This window comes from Trachypithecus francoisi, unplaced genomic scaffold (assembly GCF_009764315.1).
Source record: "Trachypithecus francoisi isolate TF-2019V2 unplaced genomic scaffold, Tfra_2.0 Lachesis_group3, whole genome shotgun sequence".
Taxonomy (NCBI): domain Eukaryota; kingdom Metazoa; phylum Chordata; class Mammalia; order Primates; family Cercopithecidae; genus Trachypithecus; species Trachypithecus francoisi.
This window is the reverse complement of record NW_022681468.1, coordinates 97,387,967-97,397,105: the sequence shown is the minus strand read 5'-3', so window position 1 is coordinate 97,397,105 and position 9,139 is coordinate 97,387,967. Positions and strand designations below refer to the sequence as shown.

General features: G+C 42.3%; 1 pseudogene; it reads right to left on the bottom strand.

Annotated features, from left to right (window-relative positions):
* Positions 1 to 7,785: 7,785 nt before the first annotated feature.
* On the bottom strand, positions 7,786 to 8,933 carry LOC117071076 (annotated as a pseudogene).
* Between the last annotated feature and the right edge of the window lie 206 nt (positions 8,934 to 9,139).

Genomic DNA, 9,139 nt, shown 5'->3' with positions numbered 1-9,139 from the left:
TCTCTACTCTACAATGATGATTGACTTTTGTGTTCTTTATCTTTTCCTTTTTTATGTCTGTCACTTCATTTATTTTATTTAATTAATTTACTTATTTACAGGAGGAGTTGAAACACATTTTAAGAAGACTTTTCCTCTTTTTTTCCCTAAACATGAATCATTCGAGTAAAACCAACTTAACTACAGAAATATAATAAAGTAAGGAGAGTAGGTGCAGCCCACATGTGTTTAAAGGGTTGTGTGCTCAGGACTGCCTGCCTAGAAGGCAAGCACAAAGGCCCTTTAAAGAAGATATTTTTGAAAGGTCTCGCGGAGCAAGATGGCCGAATAGGAACAGCTCCACTCTCCAACTCCCAGCGCGAGTGACACAGAAGACCGGTGATTTCTGCATTTTCAACTGAGGTACTGGGGTCATCTCTCTAGGGAGTGCCGGACAATCGGTGCTGGTTAGCTGCTGCAGCCTGACCAGCGTGAGCTGAAGCAGGGCAAGGCATCGCCTCACCTGGAAGCGCAAGGGGGAAGGAAATCCGTTTTCCTAGCCAGGGGAACTGAGACACACAACACCTGGAAAATCGGGTAACTCCCACCCCAATACTGCGCTTTAAGGAAACAGGCACACCAGGAGAATATATCGCACACCTGGCCGGAGGGTCCCACGCCCAGGGAGCCTCCCTCACTGCTAACACAGCAGTCTGCGGCGATCCATCCGCAAGGCAGCAGCGAGGCTGGGGGAGGGGCGCCCGCCATTGCCGAGGCTTAAGTAGGTAAACAAAGACGCTGGGAAGCTCCAACTGGGTGGAGCTCACAGCAGCTCAAGGAAACCTGCCTGTCTCTGTAGACTCCACCTCTGGGGACAGCCCACAGCTGAGGTCCAATAGGGAAAGCAGCGGGGCCGGTGCAGAGGCCAACGACTCTGTCTGACAGCTTTGGGGAGAGCCGTGGATCTCCCAACGCGGAGGTTGAGATCCGAGAACGGACAGACTGCCTGCTCAGGTGGGTCCCTGACCCCTGAGTAGCCTAGCTGGGAGACATCCCCCACTAGGGGCAGTCTGATACCCCACACCTCACAGGGTGGAGTCATCCCTGAGAGGAAACTTCCAAAGGAAGAATCAGACAGGTACACTCGCTGTTCAGCAATATTCTATCTTCGGCAACCTCTGGTGCTGATACCCAGGCAAACAGGCTCTGGAGTGGACCTCAAGCAATCTCCAACAGACCAACAGACAGTCCTTCTGACTGTCAGACGGAAAACTATCAAACAGGAAGGACACCTCTACCAAAACCCCATCAGTACGTCACCGTCATCAAAGACCAGAGACAGATAAAACCACAAAGATGGGGAAGAAGCAGGGCAGAAAAGCTGGAAATTCAAAAAATAAGAGCGCATCTCCCCCTGCAAAGGAGCGCAGCCCATCGCCAGCAACGGATCAAAGCTGGTCAGAGAATGACTTTGACGAGATGAGAGAAGAAGGCTTCAGCCCATCAAACTTCTCAGAGCTAAAGGAGGAATTACGTACCCAGCGCAAAGAAACTAAAAATCTTGAAAAAAGAGTGGAAGAATTGACAGCTAGACTAATTAATGCAGAGAGGATCATAAACGAAATGACAGAGATGAAAACCATGACACGAGAAATACGTGACAAATGCACAAGCTTCAGTAACCGACTCGATCAACTGGAAGAAAGAGTATCAGCGATTGAGGATCAAATGAATGAAATGAAGCGAGAAGAGAAACCAAAAGAAAAAAGAAGAAAAAGAAATGAACAAAGCCTGCAAGAAGTATGGGATTATGTAAAAAGACCAAATCTACGTCTGACTGGGGTGCCTGAAAGTGAGGGGGAAAATGGAACCAAGTTGGAAAACACTCTTCAGGATATCATCCAGGAGAACTTCCCCAACCTAGTAGGGCAGGCCAACATTCAAATTCAGGAAATACAGAGAACGCCACAAAGATACTCCTCCAGAAGAGCAACTCCAAGACACATAATTGCCAGATTCACCAAAGTTGAAATGAAGGAAAAAATCTTAAGGGCAGCCAGAGAGAAAGGTCGGGTTACCCACAAAGGGAAGCCCATCAGACTAACAGCAGATCTCTCGGCAGAAACTCTACAAGCCAGAAGAGAGTGGGGGCCAATATTCAACGTTCTTAAAGAAAAGAATTTTCAACCCAGAATTTCATATCCAGCCAAACTAAGTTTCATCAGTGAAGGAGAAATAAAATCCTTTACAGATAAGCAAATGCTTAGAGATTTTGTCACCACCAGGCCTGCCTTACAAGAGACCCTGAAGGAAGCCCTAAACATGGAAAGGAACAACCGGTACCAGCCATTGCAAAAACATGCCAAAATGTAAAGACCATCGAGGCTAGGAAGAAACTGCATCAACTAACCAGCAAAATAACCAGTTAATATCATAATGACAGGATCAAGTTCACACATAACAATATTAACCTTAAATGTAAATGGACTAAATGCTCCAATTAAAAGACACAGACTGGCAAACTGGATAAAGAGTCAAGACCCATCAGTCTGCTGTATTCAGGAGACCCATCTCACATGCAGAGACATACATAGGCTCAAAATAAAGGGATGGAGGAAGATCTACCAAGCAAATGGAGAACAAAAAAAAGCAGGGGTTGCAATCCTAGTCTCTGATAAAACAAACTTTAAACCATCAAAGATCAAAAGAGACAAAGAAGGTCATTACATAATGGTAAAGGGATTAATTCAACAGGAAGAGCTAACTCTCCTAAATATATATGCACCCAATACAGGAGCACCCAGATTCATAAAGCAAGTCCTTAGAGACCTACAAAGAGACTTAGACTCCCATACAATAATAATGGGAGATTTCAACACTCCACTGTCAACATTAGACAGATCAACGAGACAGAAAGTTAACAAGGATATCCAGGAATTGAACTCAACTCTGCACCAAGCGGACCTAATAGACATCTATAGAACTCTCCACCCCAAATCAACAGAATATACATTCTTCTCAGCACCACATCGCACTTATTCCAAAATTGACCACATAATTGGAAGTAAAGCACTCCTCAGCAAATGTACAAGAACAGAAATTATAACAAACTGTCTCTCAGACCACAGTGCAATCAAACTAGAACTCAGGACTAAGAAACTCAATCAAAACCGCTCAACTACATGGAAACTGAACAACCTGCTCCTGAATGACTACTGGGTACATAACGAAATGAAAGCAGAAATAAAGATGTTCTTTGAAACCAATGAGAACAAAGATACAACATACCAGAATCTCTGGGACACATTTAAAGCAGTGTGTAGAGGGAAATTTATAGCACTAAATGCCCACAAGAGAAAGCAGGAAAGATCTAAAATTGACACTCTAACATCACAATTAAAAGAACTAGAGAGGCAAGAGCAAACACATTCAAAAGCTAGCAGAAGGCAAGAAATAACTAAGATCAGAGCAGAACTGAAGGAGATAGAGTCACAAAAAACCCTCCAAAAAATCAATGAATCCAGGAGTTGGTTTTTTGAAAAGATCAACAAAATTGACAGACCGCTAGCAAGACTAATAAAGAAGAAAAGAGAGAGGAATCAAATAGACGCAATAAAAATGATAAAGGGGATATCACCACCGACCCCACAGAAATACAAACAACCATCAGAGAATACTATAAATGCCTCTACGCAAATCAACTAGAAAATCTAGAAAAAATGGATAATTTCCTGGACACTTACACTCTCCCAAGACTGAACCAGGAAGAAGTTGAATCCCTGAATAGACCAATAACAGGCTCTGAAATTGAGGCAACAATTAATAGCCTACCCACGAAAAAAAGTCCAGGACCAGATGGATTCACAGCTGAATTCTACCAGACGTACAAGGAGGAGTGGTACCATTCCTTCTGAAACTATTCCAATCAATAGAAAAAGAGGGAATCCTCCCTAACTCATTTTATGAGGCCAACATCATCCTGATACCAAAACCTGGCAGAGACACAACAAAAAAAGAGAATTTTAGACCAATATCCCTGATGAACATCGATGCAAAAATTCTCAATAAAATGCTGGCAAACCGGATTCAGCAGCACATCAAAAAGCTTATCCACTATGATCAAGTGGGCTTCATCCCTGGGATGCAAGGCTGGTTCAACATTCGCAAATCAATAAACGTAATCCAGCATATAAACAGAACCAAAGACAAGAACCACATGATTATCTCAATAGATGCAGAGAAGGCTTTTGACAAAATTCAACAGCCCTTCATGCTAAAAACGCTCAATAAATTCGGTATTGATGGAACGTACCTCAAAATAATAAGAGCTATTTACGACAAACCCACAGCTAATATCATACTGAATGGGCAAAAACTGGAAAAATTCCCTTTGAAAACTGGCACAAGACAGGGATGCCCTCTCTCACCACTCCTATTCAACATAGTGTTGGAAGTTCTGGCTAGGGCAATCAGGCAAGAGAAAGAAATCAAGGGTATCCAGTTAGGAAAAGAAGAAGTCAAATTGTCCCTGTTTGCAGATGACATGATTGTATATTTAGAAAACCCCATCGTCTCAGCCCAAAATCTCCTTAAGCTGATAAGCAACTTCAGCAAAGTCTCAGGATACAAAATTAATGTGCAAAAATCCAAGCATTCTTATACACCAGTAACAGACAAGCAGAGAGCCAAATCAGGAATCAACTTCCATTCACAATTGCTTCAAAGAGAATAAAATACCTAGGAATCCAGCTTACAAGAGATGTAAAGGACCTCTTCAAGGAGAACTACAAACCACTGCTCAGTGAAATCAAAGAGGACACAAACAAATGGAAGAACATACCATGCTCATGGATAGGAAGAATCAATATCGTGAAAATGGCCATACTGCCCAAGGTGATTTATAGATTCAATGCCATCCCCATCAAGCTACAATGACTTTCTTCACAGAATTGGAAAAAACTGCTTTAAAGTTCATATGGAACCAAAAAAGAGCCCGCATTGCCAAGACAATCCTAGGTCAAAAGGACAAAGCTGGAGGCGTCACGCTCCACCTGACTTCAAACTATACTACAAGGCTACAGTAACCAAAACAGCATGGTACTGGTACCACAACAGAGAAATAGACCAATGGAACAGAACAGAGTCCTCAGAAATAATACCAACATCTACAGCCATCTGATCTTTGACAAACCTGACAAAAACAAGAAATGGGGAAAGGATTCCCTATTTAATAAATGGTGCTGGGAAAATTGGCTAGCCATAAGTAGAAAGCTGAAACTGGATCCTTTCCTTACCCCTTATACGAAAATTAATTCAAGATGGATCAGAGACTTAAATGTTAGACCTAATACCATAAAAACCCTAGAAGAAAATCTAGGTAGTACCATTCAGGACATAGGCATGGGCAAGGACTTCATGTCTAAAACACCAAAAGCAACGGCAGCAAAAGCCAAAATTGACAAATGGGATCTAATTAAACTAAAGAGCTTTTGCACAGCAAAAGAAACTACCATCAGAGTGAACAGGCAACCTACAGATTGGGAGAAAATTTTTGCAACCTACTCATCTGACAAAGGGCTAATATCCAGAATCTACAAAGAACTCAAACAGATATACAAGAAAAAAACAAACAACCCCATCGAAAAGTGGGGAAAGGATATGAACAGACATTTCTCAAAAGAAGACATCCATACAGCCAACAGACACATGAAAAAATGCTCGTCATCACTCGCCATCAGAGAAATGCAAATCAAAACCACAATGAGATACCATCTCACACCAGTTAGAATGGCAATCATTAAGAAGTCAGGAAACAATAGATGTTGGAGAGGATGTGGAGAAATAGGAACACTTTTACATGTTGGTGGGATTGTAAACTAGTTCAACCATTATGGAAAACAGTATGGCGATTCCTCAAGGATCTAGAACTAGATGTACCATATGACCCAGCCATCCCACTACTGGGTATATACCCAAAGGATTATAAATTACTCTACTACAAAGACACATGCACACGTATGTTTATTGTGGCACTATTCACAATAGCAAAGACTTGGAATCAACCCAAATGTCCATCTGTGACAGACTGGATTAAGAAAATGTGTCATATATACACCATGGAGTACTATGCAGCCATCAAAAAGGATGAGTTTGCGTCCTTTGTAGGGACATGGATGCAGCTGGAAACCATCATTCTTAGCAAACTATCACAAGAAGAGAAACCAAACACCGCATGTTCTTACTCATAGGTGGGAACTGAACAATGAGATCACTTAGACTCGGGAAGGGGAACATCACACACTGGGGCCTATCATGGGGAGGGGGGAGGAGGGAGGGATTGCATTGGGGAGTTATACATGATATAAACGTTATGCACATGTACCCTAGAACTTAAAGTATAATAAAAAATTAAAAAAAAAAAAAAAAGAAGATATTTTTCTCCCCAAACATTTACAAATGTTTCAACTTAGAGCTTAAAATTTTTTTGAAAAAAAAAAAAGGTGCAAAGGTGGCCGGGTTCGGCAGCTCATGCCTGTAATCCCAGCACTTTGGGATCTGCCAACTTGGGCAGATCACCTGAGGTCAGGAGTTCGAAACCAGCCTGGCCAACATGGCAAAATTCTGTCTCTACTAAAAATACAAAAATCATCCAGGCATGGTGTTGGGTGCCTGTAATCCCAGCTACTCGGGAGGCTGAGGCTGGAGAATCACTTGAACCCAGGAGGCAGAGGTTGCAGTGAGCTGAGATCATGTCATTGTACTCCTGCCTGGGCAACAAGAGCAAAACTCTGTCCAAAAAAAAAAAAAAAAAAAAAAAGGAGGGGGAGAAAAATATTAACAACAAAAAACTAAAAAAAAAAAAAAAAAAAAAAAAAATCCACACAAACCACTCACTCCTAATCACCTCCTTAACTGATTATGTTTGTCACAAATTTTACCAAAAGATTAATGAAAATATTGAAAAAAATTATTTTCTCACATTATATTTGTAAAGATGATAGAATTTAGGAGTTTCTCAGAAAATAGACCAGAAACTGTCATCAAGTTTCCAGACTAGAAAGTCTGGGACAACGGAGCTGCAGGTGGGGAATGGGAAGCCCAGTCCAGGAGAAATCAGAAAATATTGGACTGGGGTGTGGTCGGGAGCTGCTCCATAGGAGACATGGCTGTGCGAGAAAGGGGAACACGATGTAATCAGAAAAACCTTAACTCCCCGCTGACATACAACACTGGCTTTCACAACGATTCCAGCAGTTTGGTTCCAAACTGAGGTAAACGCTTCAATGCTTATTCACATGCTTTCGTTCACATTGTTTTTTCAGACTCAAGTTGCCCAAATTTAATACTTCTGCTAATGTGACTACACATGCCTAAAAAGTGGGGTGAGGTGGGGGGGTGCTCTTAAAATCAGGATGGGAAAAGAGATTAAAAATCATCAAATTAATCCTTTTAGCTCAAAATGAAATGAAGCAAAAATTATTGGTTTCTAATAGGAAATAACCCAAAATCTAAATATCACTTTCCCTTCCTGCCCTAGTCTCTACCCTACACATAGAGAAGAAATGAGAAACTCAACTTAAGCCCAGTGTGTTTTGTTCTGTTGAAGAGCAGAGCTTCACCCCAGGCCCTGTGGCCAGCCTCATCCTGTCCAGTGGGATGCAGCGTGTGGGATACCTTCGGCTGTAGTAGGATTCCGCAAGGCTGGTGGGGTTGAGGGTAAGATCTTCAGAATCTTCTTGAGGCTCCTCTGTTAGCTCATCACCCACCATCTTCCTAGTGCTTCTCTCCCCTAGGCAAGAACTCCTGTCAAAACAGCCCCCACTGAGCTGTGGGCTATAAATTATCCTAGGTTCTCTGTCCCACTCTCATTATCTTCAATCTCCCCTTCCTCCCCACTGAACTTGTCATGGGCCCATCTGGGGCTGGTGCTGGACTTCTGAAATATGAACCTCCCCAGCCTCAGCCCTGGCTCTGGCTCACCCACTTCTCTCTGCCTTCAACTTCATGGTCATTGTGTGAGTAACACTTCTTGCTTTTGGGTGTATACTCTGGGTTCCACTGCTAGTCCTGCTTTCGCTTTTGAAAGTCATTGTTGCTACTGTGATTCCAGAGTAGTTAACTCTTCCCAAGCCACTCCCCCTGGCAGGAAATGGGAAGGTTCTTCGAGCTCTTCTGCTCCTCTTTCTCTTGGACCCACAAAGTTTTGGTCCCCAGTCTCAATTTGTCAAAGCCCACGTGCTCTTCTTTCCCTCCTCTGTTTCTTCAGTGCAAACTTCTGCTTTGCAGGAGTGAGATGCCTGGGAGGAAGGGGATGATGACCTGGGCCAGTCTGTGTTCTGGCAGCTTTTCTGGTTTTGATTCCTTGAGTTTTCTGTGTTTTCTCAGCTGATCCTTCCTTTGAGTGGCTTGAGTCTTGGGAATCCACTGATTCTCTTGATTTATGTCTTTTAAGATCTTTCTCCTTATGTTTTTTACCATGTTCAATATCAAGGTGAGGATCAATGAGATCTTCTTTATATTTTCCTTTGGCCTTATAGCCAAGTTGCTGGGGAATTCTCATTTCATCATGAGCCAGACCATGTTTTTGAATGTGTTGAGGGAAATGTCTAACCTCCTGTGTATCTCTGGGCTTTTCTTGTTTTTAGCTGCATCCTTTTCAGTTTAGGTATTTAGTAAAGCATTCATACAATGTTATCCTGAGGAGTGAAAGTGATGCTCCACATCATGGTGAACAAGGGTCACTATCTGCTGGGGAAACAATTCTGAGGGGCTATACTGAGACTGAGCTGAATGTATGTGCTGGAAAATGGGACAAAATTTCTCTTCCTTTTTTTGTTGCTGTGAACTAAATCCTGACAAAGCTTGTGTTCCTGAGCCAGTAACCCACTGGGTCATGCAAGGTCCTCATCAAAAGGTTCCATCCGGACACTGACCTGTGTCTCTTGAATAATCATAAAGACTTTCCTGCCGACAAGTCTTCTTTGGCTCCCATGTGTTCTTTCTTCTTCTCCTTCTCCTTCTCCTTCTCCTTCTTCTTCTTCCATTCCCTTAGGTCTCTGCAATAATCACATATTGCTTGTTTTAGAAAAACATTTTTTCTTCAAGCAACCTTTCCTGTATTATAGCAATAATATGTCAATTTGCATTCCTACAACTATCT